The sequence below is a fragment of the Sabethes cyaneus genome, chromosome 3, assembly GCF_943734655.1.
Source record: "Sabethes cyaneus chromosome 3, idSabCyanKW18_F2, whole genome shotgun sequence".
Classification (NCBI taxonomy): Eukaryota; Metazoa; Arthropoda; class Insecta; order Diptera; family Culicidae; genus Sabethes; species Sabethes cyaneus.
In genome coordinates, this window is record NC_071355.1 from 222,197,658 (window position 1) to 222,225,342 (window position 27,685).

General features: G+C 39.2%; 1 protein-coding gene across 1 annotated transcript in view; it reads right to left on the reverse strand.

The window, feature by feature from the left end:
* The window catches only part of LOC128743923 (argininosuccinate lyase), a 234,316-nt gene extending 215,698 nt beyond the window's left edge, over positions 1-18,618 (reverse strand). Inside the window, exon 1 of the mRNA XM_053840626.1 lies at positions 18,609-18,618. The gene's annotated coding sequence lies outside the window, so the exon portion shown is untranslated. The remainder of the gene's footprint in view (positions 1-18,608) is intronic.
* Between the last annotated feature and the right edge of the window lie 9,067 nt (positions 18,619-27,685).

Sequence of the window (27,685 nt, forward strand, 5' to 3'; positions counted from 1 at the left end):
CGCATTCAAACTCCGCTTTTTGAACGATCATTTGACTGTTTTTTGAATCCAGTCAATCTCCCGCTTGCGCTGCTGCCGTCTTACAATTCGTGCGGCATCTCAGCAAAAGCAACCAGTCGATCTCCCGTTTTGCTTTGCGCTTTGAGAATATAAACTGCAAACTGACTGGAAGCATACGGTGACGTATTTTTTCGTTTCTCTTTTTGTCTCCAAATCGGCTGCTCACAGTAATAGTTTGTCACCCGGACGTCGCTCCGACGCAAGCAAAATATTCGTTTGTATTGGACGGAGTCCGACCGACTTCTTCCATGCACATGTAGTGGTTGTTTTTTTTGTAGTATTGAATCATACGATTGTGCGGTTGCTTTTCGTAAGCGTGGTGACTGCCAGTCATTTGACTGTTTTGCAGTCATTCGCTGCTCCAAACGGTAAAGGCAACTTGATCGAAACGAAAATGTTAAAAAGCTTTAGAATCCGTTCATACTACTGCGTGCCATCGGCGTTTGACTGAGCAAACTGCCAGTTGTGTTATGCATAGCGTTCGTATTCCATCACTAAACGGACGGTGTGAACTTGAATGCGCGTTGGTGGGACTGCGGTAGAAAAAAAGAATCGGTCGAAGCCCTGGTCTGAACACGTTACTGTCGACGGCATAGAATTCACTTTAGCAATCAACTGATGTAATCGTCTGCTACTCGCGTGTCTTCCGGATTACGAAGGCAGCCGGCGAGGCATGATCAGTTTCACCATTACTGGGTGTTACGAAGGCATCTTTCCAAGTATTAAATGACATTACTAAAGTCACTAGCGGGGGTCTCCAGCTGACAGCCATCAGAATGACCAATGTCGCACGGCCTTCGATGATCGTGTCGTCATCATCTGTGAGTTTCTTGTTCACTTTAAACTGAATTATGAATCTGCAGCTAAATTTCAAACACTTTGCCTGTGCAAAAACGAAGACTTTTAATATGTATATTATCGACTGGTGTCTTTTTGATGTTAATTTTCACTTTTTGAACGGCTTCTCAGTCTTAAGTATTAGTCAGAACAGTTTTTTAAATTCTTTCTGACGTTTCGGCTTTGTATTTAAACCTTTTTCAAGGATTGCTACAATGTGCCTTGTTAGTTAGATGTAAATTATTATTTTAAATTGTACATACAATGTTGTTCGTTCTGTTCTGATTTCTGCTAAAGACTGAAAAGCCAGACAAAAAGTGAAAATTAACATCAAAGACTTTTATTTCAATATTTCACAATAGTAGTATTTGCCAAAAGAATAGCATATTGCCGAAGACCCCATTATTAACAAGACTGGCCTCTCTGTTATCCTTTCACATAAACGTCATGCGTCAGCATCAGCAACGCTTCTATTTGCAAAATAAATTTCGCATGAGTGTTAGTAAGCTCACAAAAATTGTATATTGATGTTTGTTCGACTATGTTGGCATGACGGTATGAATATTAGCACTCACACAGATGCATTCAGAGATCACCTTGGCCGGCAGGGCGAGCTGCCATCAGTGTCGACCAAATATTGGCAAAGCTGCCAGTTTTCTTGTTATGGGGTCTTCGATTCTACGCTAGTTTTCTTGATATGAACAGACATAAAAGTTCCTATCTCCGGATTCGCTGTGATAAAGTGGATCTTCTTATCCTACAAATAAGCAATTTTCATGAGGAAATTGATAACAGGGTATTTGTTTAAGCCCCGGGTTGTTTTGTGATGTTTTAGTTAAATAAACGGCATTTTACTGGATTTTTTTAAATTAAAAGTGCATAAAATGCTCTTCATTTGGCCAGAACTACTAGGAACAGACACGTGCTTTGCGCTAGAACCACGTTGTTCACATCCCTGTGAAAATACTTACTTTTCTTTGTACATCAAAAGATTGAATGTAGCCCCGCGGCATTTGAAGATATTATGATATGGGACGTTTTTACTTGAAAATCCTCACTGCGCATTGAATTGAATATTTTGGTATTAGATTCTCACTTCAAAACAGCTATTTATGGAGGACAAGAGCCACTAAGTCTGAAATTATAGAACTGCCAAGATGTTGATGGTTACTGTCAAAACCAAAATGGCAAATCATCTGTTCCATTTTCCCTGTATGGGGCACCTACGCTTGCTAACTTCAAAACCAGCTGAGTGGGTAGGTATTACATAATGACATAAACCCCAAACTATCATCACCCCAGCAGTCTAAGGAGCTTATTCCAGAAGACTCAAATTGAAATGCAAAACCCATTCACATTCCTTTCTGGGCCACTTACTTTGGATAATCCATAACCATGGTTCATGGTCGTGTCGTGATGCAAAATCTTCATCCGTTGATAAGCGAGCTTCTCCAGCAATAATTGATTTCAATTTTCAGCCACATAAGAGCACGTAATTCGATTATGATTCCGAAAAGCGCTACTGGTGGGAATCAGGTTTTCCATCCTCAACTGTTCGATTATTGGTTTTTTCACAGGCGCGCTTCTGTTCATTTTTCCGCATTCAATGATGGTGGTGGTGATGATGCTTCGCTGCCATTAAATCGATGGCTGCCAGCGAACAATGAATGATTCCCGGTTCGTGTTCCCTGAATGGGGTGCAAGAAAGGCAGTGCAAGAGCAAACAGGACAACTGCGGAACAGAGAGCAGCGGTATACACGTCTGTGGTAAATTGTTGATTGTTGATTGGGATTTCATCGAATTCCCGCGGGTGGGTTTTCCGCCTTTCCTATCGCTATGTATTATCTCTGTCAGTTGGGATTGCAACGTTCCTTTATACACAAGGTCTCACGGCCACCGCCCGAATAAGCTCTGAGAAAGAGATGTCGTTTCGAGCCCGAGGGCTGAATTATCCGGCCCGATAACAGAGACGACGACGGTATGAGCTGCTAACTATATAGGTGAACCTTAGCTGGCGGGCAATTCTGGTGTCACTTCTTGCGCCGAATAGAAGGCGAACATGATTAAGGCCACCAAATTGGGCCAATTTGCGAGCTATGATTTATGGCATTTTGACCGTTATTACCTATTGAATGTACGATACGTGGCCGGAAATGGAATGTAGACATATTCGATTAGATCCCTAAATAATACGAGGCGATGAATTGGTAATGGTCAAACTATGGCAGTTAATAGCGATAGTTTAGATGGTGTAATTGAATTCCCGAAGGCTGTTTCAAAGTTTGTTTACAACGTGTTTGAACAACGTTGAGTAATCCATTCGTAAATTAGGCAATATTCTACGACCACGGCTAATTATCATGTCGACTGTCCTACATTCCAGCTAAAAGAAATTTAAAACTCAATCAAACCACTCGAGTAGGTTCTGCCCGCCGAAAATTTCGCTTCGTTCAAACGCTCTTCCAGCATTAAAATATGATACCCTGTCCTAACGGAACGCGTTCGAAATGTTCATAATCTTTACGACCAGAGCGTCAGTTTCAATCACAGACGGTTTTCCTCAAAATCAAACAATTAAACTCTGAAGTGGAGGATTCCCATCTCCCTATTTCCCCCCCAGTCGTCCGTCCGCTGGAAAGCCTGCGTAAAGCAAGCAAACAGCTGAAACGCAAATATGCCACCGGAAAGCATCAACCGCATTGAATGGATGGAACGAGGAAATTCTACCCATTCCCATATCTTCTTTTCCGCCGCTGACGATCAACCATGGCGAACTGAAACGCAACAGAACTCTGACGAAAGCAAAGAAAATAGCGGATTAATGAATCATTCTGCGCTCTTCGGCCGCGCGTTCCGTGGGCGGTTTTACTTTCCGCTCATTTTTTTTCTTCTTCTGGTTGGAATCATTAAAATTCAAGTGGAAAACTATATATATGGAAAAAGTTCTTTTCTTCTATCTGCCAGCCAGCCAGCCAGCCTCGCATCTGCCTGGTCGAGCAATTGTTTCCAATAGATTTGCCGTACAATGAGCACCGCGCCGTGGTTGTTTCTGCCTATACGAGGAGGTGCGCGCACTATGCTCACTGACCTAGTTTTTCATCGGGAACGGTTTGTGGCCACTTGTTTGAGAGCTGCCGCTTTGGTTTGGTTCACCGGTTGATTGCATTAAATCGAAGCATTGGAAACAAATTTGACCCATAATGAATATCAATGGAAATCGGAAACGGCAATTCAGTGGCTACAAAATACAGGAAAATTTGTTAATTGGGTTTTCGAATTTCCATATGCGAAATGTCGGGCTTTTACACACCTTCCATCAGTTTTTGTTCCGCTGCTGTTTTCACCATATTTGATGCAAAACGCCAATTTGCTTTCAATTGTTTCTCGTTTCTAGCTGTTTTCTGAGTTTTCTTAAGGATCCGATCACTGATTGTCCTATATTTCTTAATTGGGCGTAGTTTGGAGAGTTTTTGTCTGTGGGTATGACTTATATATTAGGGAAAGAAATTAAATTCCGATACCATGATTAAAATCATTATATAATAAAACTTTGTTGCAGTGAAATTGGGACTGAGCTGCCACATCATGAATAATGATGATCTCGTGTAATGTTTTACCGGAAGTAGTTCGTGATATCATAACTATTATTCATGGTGTATTTTTATAAAAAAAAATAGGCTGGAATCATCAAATCGTCAATTAGAGATTGAATTGCTTTCATGTACATAGGTAGCAGTATATCAGTCCAGAACCAAGTTCCCGCAGTGATAAGAAGCGAGATCTGGCCAAAACAGCACGGAGCAATTATGTTTTTTCAAAAAAGGTAATGTTTCTTCCAAAATTGCTCTTTACAGCCTAGTTTTCCTTTTCCGGTTATCCATCCCGCTCTACCTCTACGGCATCAAACACCATTTGAACTCCCACGATTCCTGGCAGCAACCATGTTTTTTTTTTGCCAGTGCTGACGGTAAGTTCTATTTTAAAAGGCCTAAAGGCCTGTTTCACAACTCTACTGCAAATCCAAGAAGCCTGTAAGATTTCGTGATGATGGGACGAACGTTAAGGAACGGGACCTTTCAACGTTCGCCCTTCGTATTGCACTTTCCAAGGCAATGTTGTATATCAGGTTTTAGAGAGTACATCCCCTTGCTTCAGTCCATCCAACGTTACGAAAGCGGATGAGATCTCACCCGTTATTCTGATACATGATTTTAACCCATCCAGCGCAGCTCGAGTTAACTTAACTAGTTTGCCACAGCTCATTTAGTTTGACTGAATCGTACGCCACCTTAAAGTTCACAATCAGATGATGAGTCTACCAATTGCACTACCGGAACTTGACTAAAAAAAGACGCAAGATAATTATCTGACCCATCGTGGAGCGATCCTCACGGAAACCAGTTTGTTACTCGCCGACGTAGGACTTCGCTAACGGCCTCAGTCTGCAGAACAAGATACGAGAGAGAGAATTGAGCAATGTGCCTCGGTAATCCTTATAGTCGAGTCGACACCCTTCTTTAAAAATAGGGCAAATAATTTGTTCTGTCATCCAGATCCTGATAATGCTCCAGTGGATTGCTTCATCTAGCCGCACGCTCCCCGCTTTTAGAAGTTAAGCCGGGATACCGTCCCGGATAGTTGCTACCGCCGTTTTGTCAGTAAGCAGGTTGCCAGCATTATCATTGCACATCACAGGCATAGCAAAATTTCTGCTCCTCACTGTGGGGGTTGAGTGCCCTAGATACAGAATATCGCTTATCCCAGCATCAGAACATGCATCGCGCTGTATACCATCTCGGCAGCGCTAGAATGTGCCGCCGATGCGACGAGCAGTTCGGTAGATCGTTGTGTCGACAATCATCGGGGTCGTCTAGATTCCGACCGCGTTCAAAGACCTGGCTGGTAAGCACAGTCAGTCGTATTCAGTTGACTAAACAATAAAGACTTGGGCGATTCTTTGTTGCTGTAATTTAGACTCTGCACACTCACGTTATTTATGTTTTGGCCCATGTCCACCGGTCCGGCAGAACAAAGGGTTGAAAGGCTTTCAGCTGTCGTCAGGACAAGTTTTCGTCAACAGCCCGGATGTCGTTGGCTAAGCTGCGTCGCCATGAGCCCCTGAGTCTCCCTGATCTACGTTGTTCTTGCGAATTTCAGTCGAGTGCTTCTCTACAGCTCTCGTTTGCACTTTTCATCAAGATGTGTACGATCTACTTCCATCTACGTTCACGAATTTTTGTTACCATCGGCTGTTAAGGACATCGACCATGGAGTTCCTCGTTGGATATCCAGTTGTCAGGTCATCAGAGTCTCGAATGATATATCGCAGACATGGATTAAAAATACCTGCAGGTTTTGCGTTGCCTGCGCTGAGACGCACTCCGTTTTGCAGGTGTACAGAAATAGGTGGTATGGATTTATCGTTAGAGTTAAAAATTCTGTTATTGGTTCTGGCTTGAGCACCATATGTTTCACAGACTCGCAAAGCACCCCTGGCCTTCTTGATCCGTGCGGCTATATCAATCATGGCTCCACAATCGGGAGTTAAATGGCTAATGGCTGTTTTTCTTACTATTAGGCATTCGGCATCAAACTTGCTGTTACACTGTCTTCCGCGCATCGTGCCAAGTCTAAATCCAAGTCCAATCCCAAGTCCTTTTTAAGTCCAAGTACCTGTTCAAGTCCAAGGCCCTGTTCCAGTCCAAGTCCCTGTTCAAGCTCAAGTCGAAGTCCCTGTTCAAGCTCAAGTCCAAGTCCCTGTTCAAGTCCAAGTCCAAGTCCCTGTTCAAGTTCAAGTCCAAATCCCTGTTCAATTTCAAGTTCAAGCCCCTGTTCAAGTTCAAGTCCAAGTCCTTGTTCAAGTTAAAGTCCAAGTCCCTGTTCACGTTAAAGTCCAAGTCCCTGTTCAAATTCAAGTCCATACCCCTGTTCAAGTTCAAGTCCAAATCACTGTTCAAGTTCAAGTCCAAGTCCCTGTTCAAGTCCAAGTCCAAGTCCAAGTCCAAGTCCAAGTCCAAGTCCAAGTCCAAGTCCAAGTCCAAGTCCAAGTCCAAGTCCAAGTCCAAGTCCAAGTCCAAGTCCAAGTCCAAGTCCAAGTCCAAGTCCAAGTCCAAGTCCAAGTCCAAGTCCAAGTCCAAGTCCAAGTCCAAGTCCAAGTCCAAGTCCAAGTCCAAGTCCAAGTCCAAGTCCAAGTCCAAGTCCAAGTCCAAGTCCAAGTCCAAGTCCAAGTCCAAGTCCAAGTCCAAGTCCAAGTCCAAGTCCAAGTCCAAGTCCAAGTCCAAGTCCAAGTCCAAGTCCAAGTCCAAGTCCAAGTCCAAGTCCAGCAGAATCCGACCCTTACGGTTCGTGCGACGAATTCCTCACTCTACAGCCCAAGCGTAAAAGTCGCCCGCCACAACCAACGGCCTTATACCAGTCAGCACAACTGACACTCGGTCTCAACCGCAAATCCCTCGTCTTGACACAACCTCTTGAACCGGGAACCTGGTTGTAGTCCATATAGCCGCCGTCCCGGACCTATCCGAAACTCGATTACCGTTTCCGGCAGGGATGAGGTATGGGTCCGAGATGATGGCAATGTCCGTCAACGGCTCAGTAATTGCTTGGTATAACAGCTGCTGGGCCGCGTAGCAGTGATTCAAGTTTAGTTGCGTTACCTTCACTACGCCCATGTTTTAGTCGCAGGCGCACCTGCCGGGCACTTTGGGCCTTCTGTTGTGTGCTTAGCGTCCCGTTGACTGGTACAGATCATGCACTTGGGCGGTGTAGTACAGTCCCTCACTATATGGCCCGTACCGCCACACAGGTGGCTTCGGTCTGGCCCCTTACAGCCCAGGACTTGTGCCCTCTCTCAAAGCACCGGAAGCAGGCCTCCGGCTGCTGGAACACGCTCAGTGGGCATACGGACCATCCCACCTTCAGCTTAGCCACTTTCAGGGCTGCTTTTCTGTCTACCAGTGGAAGTCTTATAGTTGCTACCTGGGTTCCCGCCGGTTCCTTGCGCAGATGAGCTGCCTCGGTAGTCAGCACCACGTTACATTGCTTCTTGAGAGCTCGTGCTAGTTCGCCCGCTTGAGTGATCTCGTTCAGGTTTTTAAGGTGGAGAGTCATCTCGGGTGTTACCCAAGTAGCACTTGTAACTAATCATAAAAATAAAAAAATACAAAAAGGTTGCACAGCAGTTACATTTAGGATACTTGTAACGAGTTAGGTTACATAAAATTAAAAATAGTTACTTTTTAGTTTTCTAGTGACAAAAATCTCAAAAAGTTACCAGGTAGTTACCAAATGACCAAATTGAAACCTTTTTTTCGAACTGTCAACAACTTGGTCGTCGCAAAACAGTCACCTTTCAGTTACGAGTTACCAAATAGTTATCAAGTGACACAAATGAAACCTTTTTCCAAACTGCTGGTCGCAAAACAGTTAATTTTCCGTTACGAGCAGTTACGAAGTCAAAAAAAGTCGGCTAGTAACATTTTCGCAACAATTTGTTCACTGTTTCTTGTAAACACAACGGATTAAGGAAAAACTAGACCTGAAGAATATTGCTAATGGTAAAGATAAACAATTGGTACACGGGTTGTGAAATGCTCTTGTAAATGCGTTTATTTACTTAATTGATGGTACTTGGAAACTTCTCCTCCCAGACATTGGTATTAAGTAAACAAATGATGATTATTCTCAAACGTCAAAACGATCAAGTGCCCGGATCTGAACGCTCTCGCCAAGGATCTTTTCTGCCAGCACTTTGTAAGCAGAACCCTTTTCAGTGGCATACTTTTTGAGTTCAAGGATAACGTCGGCCTGTGCGAGAGCGGCGAATACTTCGCACATCCGCACCAAGACCCTTCAACTGATCATCCTGTCTCATGGCCTTTAAAACTTCGGAATATTTCGGCACCTCAGTTTTGAGGATAACGGAATTTGCTCCTCTTTTTCCTGGCCACTTTCGGTGGAGCTCGATCCTCCTCTTTCTTCCTGACCTTCTTCTTTTTGACCAACTCCCACTGGTTGTCGGACGCTAACAGCGTCTTGTTACCTCAGTGGGTTCTTCGGTATGCTTACGATCCTCTGCTATCAACCGCTTCTTCGGGCCAGTGGAGGTTTCTTCCCGAGAGGACTGCCTTGCACGTTTGGTGGATGCTTTGTTGTTGTTGGATCGCTCCATAGTCGCGAGGGTCACGGTGTGGTCAGTCATTGACGGGCAGGCATCCGTTTGTACAGATCTCGATTCAACCGCCTTCTCGGCCTTTTTTTCTGCCACTTTTACTTGCGCTCCGAGTTCGCTGTGCTCCTTCGTCTCTGCACGCATGGTGCCCCGAAGCATGAGCAGATTTTTTTTCAGGTCTTTCGCCAGGGTGCTGCGACCTGCCACGAACTCGATATTGGCATCGAGCTGATGAGACGCCGCTACCACTCTTGGTAGCATGTCTCTCTTGCCTGCCACTGCTTTTATTAGCGACGGGCCGTTCATTGCTGCGTCCGGCGTAGATGCAGTTGGAGCGACAGGTGTGCCGTTTCCCTTTCCGCTTACGCTGACGCTTCTACTGGTATCAATCGGCGGAGAACTCTGGATACCACCTCTTGCGAATGGATTATCTAATCCGTCAGCGCTCTCTGAAGTTAATGTTTTATTTCGATTACTCATATAGAATCCCGCGGGTTGAGGGGAAAGAAGAGTCCGCCGCATCAGAGCCCCTCATGATGCGATACGGGCTGATTAGCCTCTGGTACTCCACAGGCTTGTTCGGACGTAGCCAGGTATATAATGCGATTATACAGCCACCTACGATGTGTGCAACCTCATATGCTAATGCTAATTGTCAATTGCGATTGAAAAAGCCATTGCTTAAAAGTAACTATCCATTTTTTGAATAAACTTATTCAAATTGGATGTTGTGTTGGACTTGGATGCTATTCATGTAATTTTTAAATCATTTTTCTGTCAATATCTGTGTCATTTTTGTATTATCTTTGCACCTTTTGGTTTTAGTATTTTTGTCGGGAAATTGCTATCATTTATAACTAGCGCGCTTATAATTTGAAAGCATTTGATCAGCCAAAAAATCGGCAGAGCCCACTATTTTACCATTTTTGTGCCCGTTTTTGTATAATTTTTTATTTCTGGGTCAGTTTTTATGTGCTTTTTTAAATTTTTTATTGATTCATTTTCTTGTCGCTCTTGCATTATTCCTTTTATCATCTTTGCAACATTTTTGTACCATTTATGTTTTCGATTCATTTGGATTCGCGTCAGTTGGACGTTACTTGTGTCGCATTTTTTTTATTCTTGTGTATTTTTTTAAATTATTTTTACGTGTTTTGTCAAACTTACCTTTTATGTGCGTCTTAACAGAAGCCGTAGACAAAGGAACGACCTTAAATTTTAAACAGAAGGCGGTGCACGTGTTCAGGTGTGCCCTATCCTAGGCACGCTAGTAGTGGGTATAACAATAGCTAATTCAGTTAACGTTACGAAGTAGGAATAAACAACGTTTGAAATGTAGTGTTCATCGCGTGTTGCCTATGTAGATTGTGCTCTCACATCATCTACTTCAAACTACACTTTAGTGATAATTTATTCAGGTGCTCATCGAAGTGCTACTTACACCTTGGGATCTGCACATTTTGGGTCGGGACATAAAGTCGATGTTTCAGATGGAGTTTCCGTGTTGCATTGGAAGAAAACGATGCAGTTGCTTGCAGTTTCCTACGCTTCTTCTCCTGGTGGTGCATTTTTTCTTGCAAAAGTTGGGTTTACTGCCTGTGTTACTATTTATGCCATTCTGCATTCCGAGAAGTGTCCTGTATTTACTGACAACCTTTCTCAAGCTATTCCTTGCGTAAATTTGGTTTTACGTTGTTCAAAACTTTTTTCGCTATATCTACTGTTGATGATTATTTAAAAGTTTTTTTTTCAAGAGGAGTTTTGCTTTTTCTGTCGGATCTTTTGCATCTATAGATTAGCTTAATTTTAATTTAATTATATTTATTTTCTCATTTACCAGATTTGGAGAGCGATAAAAGTGTTTTCAGTGCCGTTTTGTAACGCAGATGTTAAGTTCATGCATGCAATATAAGTCAACGGACTCCAAGAGTAGCACTTGCAGGCAGAAAAAGTTCTCTACTAAGCTTGTTTCGCCATAAATGATTCCTAATCCTTATACAATGTATACATTTTTAAATCGAATGTTATGAAAGCATGGTGTCCCATCTTTTGCAAAGTTTGGACATTTGAACAAGCATTGTTCGGATGCAGCCAATGTTTTTAAAAGACACTTCAAATTTAAACATAGTAATCATCAATGCAACGTGATCTGAAGAAAGTCTTGATTTATATATTTTAGTAAGTTTTGATTTGACAATGAAGACTTTACTCATGCTACAATATTTTAAATACAATTTTAAGCATAATAAGTAACGTAATTTTACGTCTCGGTAATCACTTTGATTAAGATATGCACAGCTTCACCTTGTTAATTTTCTCATTGTATTCCATCCTCATAAAGCAAAAAGTAGAAAAGAAAGCATGAAAATCTCTTTCATCGAAAAATTGAGATCCCAGAAGCTAAGCTGCCAGCTAACGTGCTGGAATTGCCCGATAAAAATATAATTAAAGCAGAATCTATAAACACATTGCCAGCACCATCGTGCAATTACTTTTCGATTATCTCATTTCCGGGGCCCTTCTGGTGAATATTTATAAGCAAAAAAAATCCTGGTGCAAACTAATTTTCCGGGTTGTTTTTTCTTCGCCTAGCGAATCGCGTCCTGAAATAACATCCCGCTTCGTCTTGTGAAGGTCTTAGGTCTTTGCCGGCTGCTGAAAGCTTATTAGTTACTACCGCCAGAGCATACAATAATGGGGCTCAGTTATAATGCGTAAACGAAACCAGCTGCAAGTTTGCTGAGGACAATTGTGTCCCCAAAAAAATTCGAATAATTTACCTTGCAGAAGAATAATGATGTTTGTATGTTTCAAACGCAATTTCATGTGTACAACTTCCGCCTATTTATTTAAGCGTTGGCGACAGCGTTAAAATTAAGGATCGCACGCGGAAACAATCGCGGAAAACAACGTGGGAAAAAAGTAGACAACAATTGACGGAGAAATAAGATTGATGAGCAACGCTTTTTTATTCCGCTGTTTTTCAACGAGAGAATCGTTCCAAGCTTTTGCCCTGGCTCCTGGTTCTGAACTTTCCGAGCGCCCTTTGTCATGGGTGGGGGAGGAGAATCAGTGCGAAGGCGTTATTTTGCATTTGTAGATCAGAAAAAAAAACGACCGTAAAAAAGAACGAGAGAAAAAGAAATTAACGATTACACAAAAGCGTTTAATTCGAAAACGAGCTGAAGCAACTTTTGTTATCTGGTAAATTAAGCAGAAATGAGAAATTTTACAGAAGAATGCAATAGCACAAAGACTTCGGTGAATCCGGTCGGAAATTTGGTATTACAAGTACCTACTTCTCTCTGTTTGTACCATGATATGGCTCGAGATTTGTGTGCGTGTGACAGCGCGAAATACGATTCCTAGGGCCTTGTGAGTAGGTACATATAATCCTGATGTAAATTTGCAGTCTTCGTAAACTGTGCTGCGATGCTGGGTGTCGGATGTAGGCATTTGAGAAGCTGCGAGTACTCGCTCGTAAAAGAGCATTATTCAATTTGAAAATTAAATTTATTGCAGATTGTCGCCGGAAACACGATGCGAACAATTTAGTCGCTGGAATGTTTTTAAAGAAAATGATATATTTGGCTTATAAACTTGATAAACTTGGTGATATTTATTAGGTTTTTTGAATGCTTTTGAGTATGAGCATTATTAGAAGTGTTCAAAAATTAAAGTTAATTAAAATTATTTGAATTTTTAAATTCCTAGACAGCCTCATGGCTACTGCAGTTTAACCCCGTTGCCATTCTGAACTCCCACTAACTAATTAACCAAACGAATGGATTTTCTTTTCGAGGTTAAGCCATTCGCGGAAACATTTTTATCTCGCTTGACAGGGAACGCATGACAGGCCAACATCGAAGCTCGGTGCTCTGTTTTAAAGTAACGTTAAACATATATACCTCTTTGGGCCACCGAACCGTTGTTCGGCTTCAGCTCTTCTCCTCCAGGGCGGGCACGGAATATGTCACAAACTTTACCCATCCAACCAGGAACTTGACTTGACATGGCAGCGTCGGTTTTTTCGTCGCTTTTCGGCGTTAACTCGACTAGTGAGTGGTGCGATAACGGGAAGGTTAACACCGGGCGGGATGACAAATTTGGATACGGAACACGTGCTCTGCTGCCTTAATGCACCGCAGATGGTCCCGCGGCTGTACGGGCGATGATGGGTGACACTAAATATATCAAACCGAAACCGGGACGACCCGTGTGCGGTCGGGAAAAGTGATGGAAAGTCGCCGAGGCGCTGTTAATTTCTTCTGGCACTTTGGCTGATGTGTGTGTGTGTGTGGTGGCAGGCAGGCAGGTTGAACAGCAGACGAATGCTGCTCACTTGGTGAACTAACCGGAAAGTTGGCTACTGATAGGTGTGCTACAGTTTACCCTTCTGCCGCCAGGGCTGTTGGTATGTCATTATTGTTTTTCTTTGGCATGGGGAGTTTGGAAGTTCGGTCGCTGCTTTTCTGGTGCATTAGGATGAACTTTGTAAAGTGCTTTGGGCCATATTGGAAACACACAACAACCTTGGAGATTTGAAGTAGAAAGTTTAAATTCCGTTGTTAAACATCGAATAACAAGTCAGTTTCGTACAAAAATAATTAACTAATCTAGTGTACAAAACAAACAACAACCAGATTACTATAAACTGTAATTACCATAAATTTAAAAAAAAAATTGGGATTTTTTGGGACTCGTTTTAAACATTTTTCAGACTTTTTCTAAGTCTTTTATAACTGTTATGAGACTTTTTCGATACTCTTTTGAGACTTCTTCGACACTCTTTTGAGATTGCTTTGAACTGAAACCGTTTTAAGACTGCTTTAAGTTCATTTTAAATTTCATTTGAGACTTTTTGTGACTCTTTTGAGACTTGTTTGACACTTTTTTAATTCTTTCAAATCTCTTTTGAGATTTTTTAATACTTTTTTAAACTCCTTTGAAAGTCTTTTGCGACACATTTGAAAGTGCTCTCTGATCATTTTGACCCTCTTTTGAGTCTCTTCTGACGCTCCTTTGAGACTCTTTTGACACTCTTTTTGGACTCGTTTGTAACTTTCTGAGATTTCTTTGAATCTATTTTGAGACTCTTTCGAAATTATTTTAAGACTTTGGAACGCTTTTGAGACTGTTTTATTACTGCTGCGATACTCTTTTGAGTTTCGTTTGAGACTTAATGGATACATCTTTTGATTCTTTTGAGACTCGTTTGTGACTATTTTGGGACTTTAATGATGCTGTTGCGAAATTGTTTTGAGACTCGTTTTAAGTTCATTTGGAAGCTTTTTGTGACTTCTTTAGTACTCTTTTGCTACTTTTTTTAAATTCGTTTGAGACTCCTTCGAAATGTTTCGAGATTGTTTTGAGATTACTTTGAGTCTTTCGACTTTCGTTTCAAACGTTTTTGACAGTCGTTTAAACTTTTTTGAAAATCCTACGATGATCTTTTGAGACTCATTTGAGCCTTATTTGAGATTCTCTCGCGACTATTGTAAATCGTATGAAACTGTTTTAAGACATTTTTAAAACTCTTTTGATGCTCTTTTAAGATTCCTTTGTGACTCTTTGGAAACTTATTTGAGATTTTTTGCGGCTTTCAAATTTCTTTTGAGACTTTAAAACTCTTTTTAATACTTTTGGGACTTATTTGAAACTACTTTGAGATCATCTTGACACTCATTTCGATACTTTTTTGCTTGATACTTTTTCGAGACTTTTCTGAGACTTTTCAATCCCTTTTGTCGCGTTTTGAGACTGCTTTGAAACTCTTCTGAGACTATTTTGAAACTCTTCTGAGACTATTTTGTAACTCTTTTGATATTATTTCTTTTGATTATTCTTTAGAAACATTTGAGACTGGTTTGAAACTTTTTTGAACTCACTTGACACTGTTTTGGAATTATTTTGACACTTTTTCTTGACTCGTTTGAAACTGTTTTTGGACTCTGTTTCGAGTTATTTTGAGATTTTGGAACTCTTTTAAGACTGTTTAAAAATCTCTTTTGTCGCTTTTTGAGACTGCTTTGAAACTCTTCTGAGACTATTTTGAAACTCTTCTTAAACTATTTTGTAACTCTTTTGATATTCTTTCTTTTGATTATTCTTTAGAAACATTTGAGACTGGTTTGAAACTTTTTTGAACTCACTTGACACTGTTTTGGAATTATTTTGACACTTTTTCTTGACTCGTTTGAAACTGTTTTTGGACTCTGTTTCGAGATTATTTTGAGATTTTGGAACTTTTTTAAGACTGTTTAAAGACTCTTTTGATATTCTTTTGATGCTTGTTTGAGACTCTTTTGAGCTCTTTTGGCACTTTAGACTCTTTTGGCACTCTCTTGAGCTTGTTTTGAGATTATTTTGAGACTTTTTTTAGACTCATTTGAAACGTTTTTGATGTTCTTTTAGAACTTTTGTTACTCTTTTGAGATTGTTTGGAGATTCTTTTGAGACACTATTGTGTTTCTTTCGACCCTATTCTGAGGTTGCTTTGTGTCGTTTTTAGACTCGTTTGACTCGTATCTGTCCCATGTAACAAAACACGAAAATGAGAAAATCGCACTCAAAGTTGAAAAATTGATTTTTCTAAAATTAGTTAATTGATGTTATTATTTATAGTTCTTTGAGAAAAAGTTGAAAAACTTCAATCAATTTTGAATACAACCCGAAAACATTTTATACGAAATGATATATGCAATGAGACAAATATGCGTCCATTTTTCCAGTGGGACAAATTGTCTTCAAATTTTTTCGGGTTTTTCTAGTGTAAACAGCATGTTTACACATCGAATTATAACGTTAGACAACAAAATGTCGAAAATGACGAAATGTAACATGGGACAGTTATGCTTCCACCGGCAGTGAAGCTCTTTCAAAACTTCTTTGAGGCTTTTTTGAGACATATTTGAGAGCACCTCAGCTTGGCCGTCTACTTCAACACAACATAGGACCTTTCCGACGCGATGTGGTTCGTAAAAATTTGTAAAGACGAAACCTTCCGTAATGCTCGGTTCATGTGTTTACGTCATCGTATGCCTCACCAGAAGATAAAACTTTATTTTGGCTTAAAAACAATTACTGATCAACGGTTAATGTTATATAATTAATTCAATATTTGGGTCATTCCACGTCAAGTGACCGAGAAAAAGTTCAAACGTGCAATCGACCTTCACGGATTTGAACCAAATTTCGCCAGATTGTTTGTTTTCGGTCAGAAAGTAAAAATCCAAAATTTGGTGCCGATCGGTCATTCCCTCGATTAATGGGAGCCCCTCCTTTTTTAAGGAAAATACCCGTTTTTGTCAAAACCTCTTATTTTCATTTGCTTTTATCTCCGGAAATATTAGGTTTAGACTATTTTCACATTTTCAAAGGAATTCGAAAAAGGTATTATTCTTGAGCACCAGTGCTGCTAAATATTTTGAAACTCAATTTGAAATCTAAATTTACATTTTTCTCTCAATGAACACAATTTGATCTCAAAAATTTCAACTTCATCGTGTTTCGCAGATTTTTTAACATAAGAATCACTCATCGTTCTGAGGTATTCTTTGCCGATCCTGAGATACAGCGTTTTAAAGTAAGCAATCGCTCATTTTTAATGTAAAACTTAGAGCAAAATGACTTTTTCTTGAAGCAGTGAATCTCTACGCAATGTAAAAATACTTTGGCATATCGGGAAAGCATTTTTACAGTATATAACAAAGTTTTTCTTAACAGTGTTGCCAACTTTTCAGTTTCCCGCATGATTATTTACATTAATTAAAGGATTGCAAAGTATGGTGTCGACTAATGATTGTTTGTAACTTTTTGGGAAATGGCGTATGTAATCAAACCAAAATCGTAACAAATTTTCAGTTACTCTTCAACGTCGGAGAGTAACTGAAAATTTGTTACGATTTTGGTTTGACTACATACGCCATTTCCCAAAAAGTTGCATTAATTAAAGGAATATTAGTCTCCTAGCAACAATAAACAAGAAAGGTAAGAGCTCATGTCTATTAGCGAGATGAAAAACAGTTTACAAGGCTATGATCAAACAACTCACGTATATTTTACTTCTTTTTGGAGTAATATTGCCTCATCTAGCACTATAAATCAAACGAAAAACTGAAAAGCTATAAGAGAACTGTAAGAGTTTAAAACCCTTTTGATACTTTTTTGACTCTTTTGAGATTTGCTCGAGACTCTTTTAGGACTCTCTTGAGACTGTTTTGAGTTTTTTTTGAGACTTGTTTTATACTCATTCGAAATTTTTTTGAGATTGTTTTAGAACGCTTTTGAGATTCTTTTCTGTCCCATTAAGACTCTATTGCGATTCTTTCGAAACTCTTTTGAAATTACTATTAGTTTATTTTTGACTCTTTTAAAACTTTTTCGAAGCTCTTTTAGGCTCTTATGATTTTGAGACTCTTTTCTTTATTAGATTATCGTCACTTTTACATCTTGGGTCATTCGTTCTGCCGGGTTGGGATTGGTACCCGGGTCCTCGGCGTGAATGCTAACCACTACGCCGGGACTGACCTCGTTTGAGACTCTTTTGAGAAAAAGTGTTTTGACTTTGAGGCTTTCTGAGAATCTTCTGAAGTTCTTTTATGACTTGTCTGTAATTCTACTGAGACTGTTTAGAGATTATTTTGACATTTTTTTTCGACCAAATTAAAACTTCTTTCTTCTTAAAAGCCTTTGAGACTCTTTTCAAATGCGTTGAGATTTTTTGAGACTCTTTTAAAACTCTTTTGAGATGGCTTAGGACCCATTTGATGCTCTTCGAAGACACTCTAGAAACTTTATTGAGACTACTTTGATACTCTTTTAATACTCATTGTAGTTTCAATTAGGACTTTTTTGAGATTCTCCCAATTTAGTTAGTTTAAGTTAGTTTAAATTTTTAGTTTTAATTGACTTTTTGAGATTCTCTTGAAATTTTTTTGGAGACTATTTCGGGACTCTTTTTTGATTCGTTTGAAATTTAAAGACTCTTTGAGACTTTTTTGAAACTTTTTAGATACTCTTTTGAGACTTCTTTGAAAATCTTCTGACTCATTTGAAACACTATTTAGAACTGTTTTGAAAATACTTTAAGTCTCTTTTTTTTTTGGATTCGTTTTATATTTTTTTGGCAGTCTTTTAATTTTTTTTAGATTTTTTTGAGGATCTTTGATATATTTTAGCGGCATATGTGACATCTTTGATTTTTTGGATGTTGTTTTGAGACTTTTTAGACTCGTTTGATATTTTTGAGACTCTTTTGAAATTCTTTTTGACTTATTTTGAATCCCTTTTGGGACACTAATGAAATTGGATGTTTTGAGATTATTTTAAGTCCCTTCGAAAACCCAACAGTTTCTTATGAAAATGTTAGTAAGTTTTCTTAGCCTTTTTACAGATGGATTACTACTGGTCCTAACCTAATGGTCTCAAGGAGCGAAGTAGGAATAATGAAATAGGAGCAGTAAAAATGGAAATGAACACAAAGAAAGAGCAGCTGACAAAACCTGGCATGAAAAAAAAGAAAAACGAAAAAAACTTGACAGATCGGAAGCGTCAACGGGACAACAAAGAGAAAACAGGAGCAAAGAAGAAATAGTGGGAAAACGATGCAATAAACAATGAGGACTGGACTGAAAAAAAAAGAACGGAAACGGAAAGAAGAATACTTAAAAGAAAATAAATATAAACTTAACATAAAAGGAGAAACCTCGAGATATAACAGGAGCAAAATTGAACGGAACAGAAGAAAACGAAAACCGAAAACGAAATAGAAAAGAAGTTGTCAAACGAAAAAAGACGACCGACGATCGAAACCGAAAAAAAAGAAAAAAGAGCGAAACTGACAGCAAATAGCAAAGAACGAGACGAAAAATGGAAGAAAAAAGACGAGTAACGAATAACGAAACAGAGAAAACTCACAGGAAAAGGACAAAAAACGAGACAGAAAAAAGAGAAAAAGGAAACAACGAGTAGAGAAAAAAATACAAGAGAGAAAAAGAAAAAAAACGAGAAAAGAAAGAGAATGTGGAACAGAATACAAGAGAAAGAAATTGATAGAGTAAACGAGAAAAACGGTAAAAATGGGTTAAACGGGATATAAAAGGCGAAAGACAGGACGAAAAAACGAAAATGAAAAGAAGTAAAGAAAAGCGGGAAAAACGGTCTTAGAAAAAATGTAAAACGGAAGAGAAAACTACGAGAAAACTACTAAAATGGGAGATAAAGAAGGAAAACCGGAGAAGAAAGAGAAAAAGAGAAACGTGGCAATAAACGTGCCAGAAAAGACGGAAAATTCGGGCATCAAAACGGAGAAAAACGGAGCAGACGAAGACGAAAAACGAGAAGAAATGTATCTCCAAAAGAGTTAGTAAAGACGAAAACTGGAAACAAAAACGAGAAAAGTAAGCGAAAAAACGGCAAACGGGAAAGAAAACAATAAAAAACGAGTGAAAAACATGAGGAAAAACCGGACTGAAAATAAAAAATGAGACAGGAAACGAAAAAAAAACGAATCAATGAAAGACTGGCCCGAAAAAGAGGAGTAACGAAAGGAAAAAGTGAATCCAAGAAAACGGAACAGCAAAGAAGATGTAACGGAACAAAAAGTGTGAAAACGGGACAGGAACAGAGAAAAACGGTACCAAAAAGAGATAAAACGTGGGAGGCAATAAGACTTTCTTTTTACTTTTTTTGATATTTTCAAGGCAATGAAACTTTCATGAGCGACTCAGTAGAATACAAAAACATTTATACTTTTTAATTTAAAAATTCTCAAGTTATCTGAACGAATAAATTTTCAAATACCAACTTTTTCCGAAGCAAGATAATGCAAATCACTTTATACGGCTATAGCAAGGCAATAAAAGTCCAAGTGTTTTCGAAAACAGACACTGAGAAAGCCTGCCAGTCGTAGGCGAAATACGTATCTGTCAAGAATAAATATACATAGTAGAATTAAATTGGATTAGTTTTCTTTTATTTAATTCCAGATCGGTATGGGTATTAAAATAAGGTACGATTATAGAAAATAGCCGCAGTCTATCAACCCAAATAAATAAGCTGACCTAAACCTTTCGGTTAATCGATCTCGTCCACACGTTTATAAATATACAGGTGCCCAACAAGCCACAAAACGAACCAATGTATTTCTGTTGACTGTTGGTGTCAAGCCCAAATACAAAACGGACCGATTTGAGGGCGGTTTCCACGTAAAGGATCAAACAAATTGGCAGAGTTTGACGAAGGAAACCATATCCATTCATCTGAAAAGGTTCCCACCGTTCTGGGGTGCTGTGATGGTATGGTGTCATTTTTTACCTCGTAAAGCACAACTTCCGGGATTGCTGGTAAACTGGACACTAAAATCCAGTTACGTCGCTCGTGATAGTCAGCTGCTGCAGCGCTGAAAGGGAAAGGGAAAATTATTTCAGCCTGCTGATGAATAATTAGGCGAAAAGTTTTGGATAATGACTAGCCATTTCTGACTGAACTGAACGGCGGCGGTGCTTTTCCAGCGGATTTACGACCGGCTTCTTGGCTTCCGTTGAGGTCTGCGGGCTAACTCTAGCTAACTCGGGGCTGGGCTGGCGTGACTTGGCAAAGGAAGCATATTTCCTGTCCAACCGGAACGGTAGGAGGCTGCCGTGGCGTACAGAGCAGAAAATACAATGAATATGCAAATTAAAACGAAACTTTCAACAGCGCAGCAGTAGCGTGGTGGACCTAAAGCGGTTGCACGGCACAGACAGTAACTAGCTCTGGCCAGCAAAAAGCCCGAAAAAAAAGGATTGACTCTTCGTAGCGGAAATAGGACGAGTTTTGGACAATTTTCGCTTTCCTTCTTGGTTCGGGTGGATGGGTGAATTTTGTCCCCTATAGTAAATCACAATCCCGATTGAACGGCTGTCGCTTATAATTACTTCGGGATGACATTGGGACATGCTCTACATTTTGGATGATGAATACGATTAAAATATTGTCGAAAATTATCTCAAAATTAAAATTTAATTGTATTGCTTTTTGAAGAAACGTAAATTTGAGAGTCGGCACATACACCCTAGCCGGAAGATCATTAGAATTACTTGTTACAAACCCTGCAGAGTCTAGAATTTGCCACAATCGAGGAATAATTAAAATTACAAAAATATTCTGTCATTAATTAAACGTGAAAACTTCCAGCAGTGTTTCTTAGAGCAGTGCCTCTGTTTTAAAGGCTCGGTGTGAGACTCGTACATGCAATCGATATCTGAATTTAGAATCCAGTTAATGCAAACGAGTCTTCAGTTGCTGGTTGTCAAGGGCTTGAAATTGACGAACGATTTATAAACGCTTTGCACACATGTATACAAACAGTAATCGAAATAAGCTGGTTAATTGCTAAACAAAATTTTAATGTAACAAAAAAAAATGGCTTCAGCGGCGATTGATGGTGAAATGAATCGATGTAATTATGTTTCAATAACACCGTTGTCAATATTTACTTCTGCGTGATGAATAAAGCACCACACGATTGGAATTACGTTTGTGTGTGAAAATGGTTAAGCTCTAGTGGTTATTTAATTTGATTGGAAAGTTAAATACTGTCTATTTATTTAGTCGCAAATTACAATGGTTTTCAATGTAGTCAATATTGAACCTTCTAAATTACGTTGTGTGTAGAGCTTGCCAAAAATAGGACAGTGAACGAAATTAATTACAGCATATTCTCGCAGACAAATATTTCCGATTGCACGTGCTTTTATTGTTGCGTATTCGATGAAACTGATAGAGTTTCTGTAAGCTTTATTAGGGTGGGTCGGTGTGAACGTTTGTGGATATAATTTTTTTGGAAATAGGTAAAAGTTTTTCAAAATTCTTAACATTCACGATGGCAAAGTGAGCTAAATTTAGAAATTTCAACCAATTCAATGATCTATATAACTTGTGACATAGATAGTTATCCAAAACTGGTTTGATGATCAAAACTAAGTGCATTGTTGATGACAAATGTTTTCAATCGTAAAATACTGAAGTTTTTGGAGACAGAAGTTTTTGGAGCGTCTTAGTAGAATACGAAATCTGGAATTAAATAAAAAGAAAACTTATCCTATTTAATTCTACTATGTATACGTATTTCGCCTACGACTTGCAGGCTTCCTCAGTGCCTTTTTTCGAACTAAATTGGCTAATTTTACAGTTTTTATTGGAATCGTAGAATAGTCACCATTACAATTGCTCAATCGGACCGTACAGTATCTTAGTTAACTCATCATCAGTTTCATCATCACGGAATCGTACGCGGTTCACTGCTGAAATGTCAACGAAATTATTGTCCAAAATTATCTAAAACGGATGTATGGTATGTTACTGCTTCGTCGTAATTCCCTATTTCCGTCCAAACCAACAAAAATTATTAAAAATATCAGCGATTTTTATGACACACATTGCAAAATTAGTTATTCCCTAATTTTTTAGTTTGTTGCCTTTCATACGCGATCAATCAAAGTGCGCTGAGATCTATTTAAAGGAATTCCATTAAAGAATTCCTAGCAGCCAAATTTCCAACGTTTTTTTCGTACGACGAAATAGAAAATGTCGACTAATCGTTTTAATATCCGTCATTCATAAAATGAACATAACTCACGCAACACATTGTTGTTATTCTGCAGCCGGGAAAACTTGCATAATCAACAGAAATTTTGCAGAATAACATTTGTCATGCTGTCCTACACAAATACATGCGCGTTAGCTTCATAAACATTGTTGTGATTTTTAGTTCGGACGATGAAAAATTTTGATGGACGGATTTTAAAACGGTACGACGAATTTAAGATATAAAATCAGTTGCGTAATTTCAATCAAATGCTTTATTAATCGCTTTTTAGTGAACTCAAAGGGCACGGATCGGAAGGTAAGTGTATTTGAGTCAAATCAGCAGCAGGGCTTTTGGAGTATTCATATTATCCACCTTAAAATGATGAAAATTAGAGTTGCATTCCTTACTACGACGGGAATTAGAAATAAATCCTATACGAGATTCCAATACAAGCTGACAATCGCAAAAAAGGGATGACATTATAACTAGGCTTTACACACATCCAAGCAAATAGTGAATTCAATAAATTTAGAGGTTAAATGCCAAACAACAGTTAAATGTGGTAAAAGGCTTCAGTGTTAATTGATGATTTTTTTTTTGCTATGTTGGGTGTTTTCGTCACTGTAACCATTTGTTTGATCAATTGCAAAATCGAACAGAATGATTCGGAGTAATTATAATTCAATAATCGATGTTACGTTATGTTCGATGTCAATGTTACGAATGTCAACTGTGTGGCGAATTAAGCACCATATTAGTGCTTTGTTTCTACGAATCGGATTCAGGTATTTCATTTCATTTGGAATGTATTATTTGCTTCGTCACAAATTACGATGGATTACAGTCTGGTGCATATTGAAAATTCTAAATTATGCTGTATGCATAGTTTTCCGAAAGTGGTTTATATTGAATGAAATGGATTACAGTAAGTAATTTCCAATAGTAAGTGGCTTTATTACAATGAGTTTGGCGATGCATTTCAAACCTGTACCCGTACCTGGTGGTTGATGCACCTGCGCTATAGGCATTATATATTAAGGTGCTAATGAAAATGGGCTTTAATTGAACAACCTGCAAAATGTTTATTGTCATGACCATTACCTATGACAGCTCAATCGAATTCGATTTTCGGTATCGCAAAGCCGCTGATATGATCACCTTTCTCAAGGCCGCCTACAAAGCGTTGTCCCAAATCAGTTTCCGTTGGCTATCACCAATTGCGAACAGATTTGTGGGAATTTATCAAGCCGACTTCGTTGAAGTACGGTCAACAACGGATCAAATATGTACACTACGCCAGATCCTCCAAAAGGGCCCTGAAAACAGAGTTTCCACGCACCGCTTGTTCGTTGACTTCAAAGCCGCATATGATACCATCGACCGGAAAGAGCTATGGAAAATCATGGACAAAAACTGTTTTCCCAGGAAGCACATCAAGCTGATTAAATCTACGATGGATGGTACACAGTGCTGTGTTCGGATCTCGAGTTGACTGCCATGTTCATTCGAATCACACAGAGGACTTCGTCAAGGTGATGGTCTCTTATACCTGCTGTTCAACATAGTGCTACAAGGAGTTATGAATCGAGCGGATATCAACACGTGGGGCACGATTTTCAACAAATCCAGTCAATTCGTCTGCTTTGCTGATGACATGGATATTATCGGCAGAACATCGCTGACGGTGGCTGAACATGTATATATAAAGCGCGAAGTAGAAAAGATTGGGTTAAAAGTAAATAGGTACGTCTAAAAATACGTCTAAACCGCGGCCGATCGACACCGCTTGGGCAGTAGTATAATGATCGACGGCGAAGAGTTTGAGGTAGTTCAAGAAATTGTCAACCTTGGCTCACTGGTAACGGCGGACAATGATACCAGCCGTGAGATTCGGAGACGTATTATCAGTGAAAGTCGTGCTTACTATGGGCTTCATAAGCAATTGTGGTCGAATAGATTAAGCCCCCGTACGAAGTGCATCCTGTACAAGACGATAGACGTATGATCGTTGCACCGGTTTTACAACCGTCTGCCAATTCTGTCAATAAAGAAAGGCCAGCTTCTTAAGGACGTGTATACCCATGGCTTTACTTTACGTTGTCTTTTTGTCATATATTTGTTGTCTTTTCCTGGTTTGTTAGTTTTCTTATTGTTGTCTTTTCGACGTCTTCTTGCCATCTGTGTGTTGTCTTTCCTTCGTATTCGTCCTCTTTTTGTCATCTCTCATGGTGTCGTCTTTTGATAGTTTTTTTTGTCATCCTTCATCGCATGTTTGTAGTGCTTGATGTCTATTTTAGGCAGTCTTTTTGTCGTTTTTTCGTCTATTCGATGCCTTTTCATCGTATTTTCCTATTATTTTTGTTGCTTTGAAAAGATTTTCATCAACTGTTTATCGTATATTCACCATCTCCTCATCATTTCTTCGACGTTTTTTCATCGGTTTTTCACCATCTTCTCTTCGTCTTTTAGTAATCTTTTCAGCCTTTTTCTGTTTTATTCGGCTCTGGCTCTGTAACGCGGTCCAACGTAAACTTTTTTTTTGTAACGTGAAGGAGTTTTTGGTGCGGAGAACGATAAACTGGATGAACTGGGAAATTTCGATATGTAGGCCAAAAATATATTGGGTCGTTCAATGGTAGGTAGAACTCCAACTCACACCTTTTCGGTTGGTACCCAAATGTTTTGGCAATTAAACTACTGTTCCTCTGCGGAGGAGTGGTTGGATGGCCTCAATTGCCCTATTTTAAAAAAGGTAAAGGTCTGTGCCTAGAGGCACGAACGAGAGGCTGACGTAGGACTACGAATGCCGGTTCAATTCGACACAGTTTGACAACTTTTTTTTAGTAACATTAGGTGGCTTGAACCGAATGTCAACTGGTTTAAGAATCTTGCTCATAACATGAAACATTGGACGCACAACTGTTGCGGTTCAACGGAAAAAAGATTAAATAATCTGGGTTATCATTTACCACTGGTTCACATTCGTCATTTCCTTACAAAGAGTTGCTATATAGCACCATTCATTGTGACAGGTTGATTTCAAATATAATTGCCTCTCAACTAACACACGAACAACGAGTTGAAATTATAACAGTTAAAATATCATCAACTATTTAACGTCCTCTGCACATTGATGATTATTTTAGGCATTCTGTTCGCCAATTATTTCACGCTTAACAGCAATACAATCGAAATTGCAATTGTAAACAATGGCATGCAACAAATGGTAAAGCAACAAATCAAACGCCCAAAAACTATTTTCGGATCAGACAATCGCTAATTCTTCCTCACTTTGAAAATTGCTGCATCACGCCATATGCTTGAATATTCCGTACACTCTTTTTTCAAAAAAGACATCAGTTTTGAATCAGTATGTGGAAACAAACGGGCAAAAGATAGGGTTCATAATTGAAATAACCAAAATGATTAAAGCAAAACTCAATATGCCCGACCAGACTCGGCCGAGATTTTTGGCACACTTTTACAACATTCTATAGCGGTTCAAGCGATGCTAACTTTAGCTGCCAGTAGGTGCCTATTTACGGAAAAAATACTTGTAAAAACGGTAAAATTTATGCTTCAAATCAATTTTTAAAGCAAATAAAGCAACATATGATATTTACACCTTCTAGAAAGTTACGTATTTTGATAGTATCAAAAAGTTTGCAGAACATGTCGAACCTGCTAGATGAGGTTTGGTGTAAAAAAGCTTAAAAAACTGATTTTAACGGAGTCACGACAGAAAGTCAATTATATCTCGCAAACCATATGATGCAAATACTTAGTACCTTCGGAAAAATTTAATAAAATTCAAAGTTCTACAACTTTGCCGAACACATGACCATGCTATCTAGTTCTTATAAAAAATTAATTTTTACAAATTTAAGATTAAGGGGATAATCTCTAATTATATAAAAATGTCATTAGATGCAGAATACTTTTTTATGGAACTTCGCTTAAGACACCCAAGCTTGAAAACGTCAGGAAAAGCGAGAAAAGACTTTTGACCGCCTTTTTCCGGAATGGTCCCACTGTGCGACGAGCGCTTAGAGGTTTTGAGCTTAAAATTTTGACTTCGTAGACGAAGCAGACATCGGGATAGACCTCGCACCCGATGGACGTGCACTGTCGAGGACGACGTACGGTCAGTGGGTGTTCGAAGGAATTGGAGAATGGCAGCCTTTTTTTTCATGTGTGGACTCATTACTGCGACCAGTCTAGTTGATCTATTGTAATAATATAATATAATATCGATAATATCGCCCGGGTGTTTGCTGTATGACCTGCACAGCATTTCTTTTAGCTATAATCGCTATTGAATGAGCGATATGCTTATTAAGTTTTATGCGTGCTTGTGTGTATTGGGGTTTACCCTTCCTTCAAAGCTTGATCTACTTTACCCACATATTCCTCGCTGCCAGTACTATCCCATATTATAACCGTCCCTGGCAAGGACTCATTCGTACCTCTGATCAGTACACTTAACTATAGGAGGGACATTTGCACTGTCAAGAGGCTTCAGAGGGTAAAATATAGAATTCAGCATGAAGGAAGGGTAAAGGGAGGGGCCTGGGAATAAACCCAAGCTAAAGTCACGACATCGAATGGCTTGATTCTACTAAGATTCGAACCCATGACCATTCGCTTGTCAAAGCAGACTCGATAACCTTGCGGTTACGGAACCCCCCATGGCAGCCTTAGAAGTGCTCTGAAGAAAGTCTTCTGAAATTGTAGCGTTGACTAACTGACATGACACATAGAAGAAAATCCATTAAAAACATTGACCTACACATTTTACTTGCACACTAGCATTCTCTGTTATTCATGTTTCGAAGTAACTATTATGCTTGAGCGTCGCGGTGTGACCATGCTGCGAAACGTGTTTTTTTGAAAAATGAGTATTTTTACATGGATAATGCATGAAATTAACGCAGGTGTCTCGTCTGTTTTTGTCTATGTTAATAGTACCTATATCAAGGAACAGCTTTTGTTGGAAAACTTGAAGGTTATTTTCGGTCAATCGTTGGAGACCAATTTATGCATT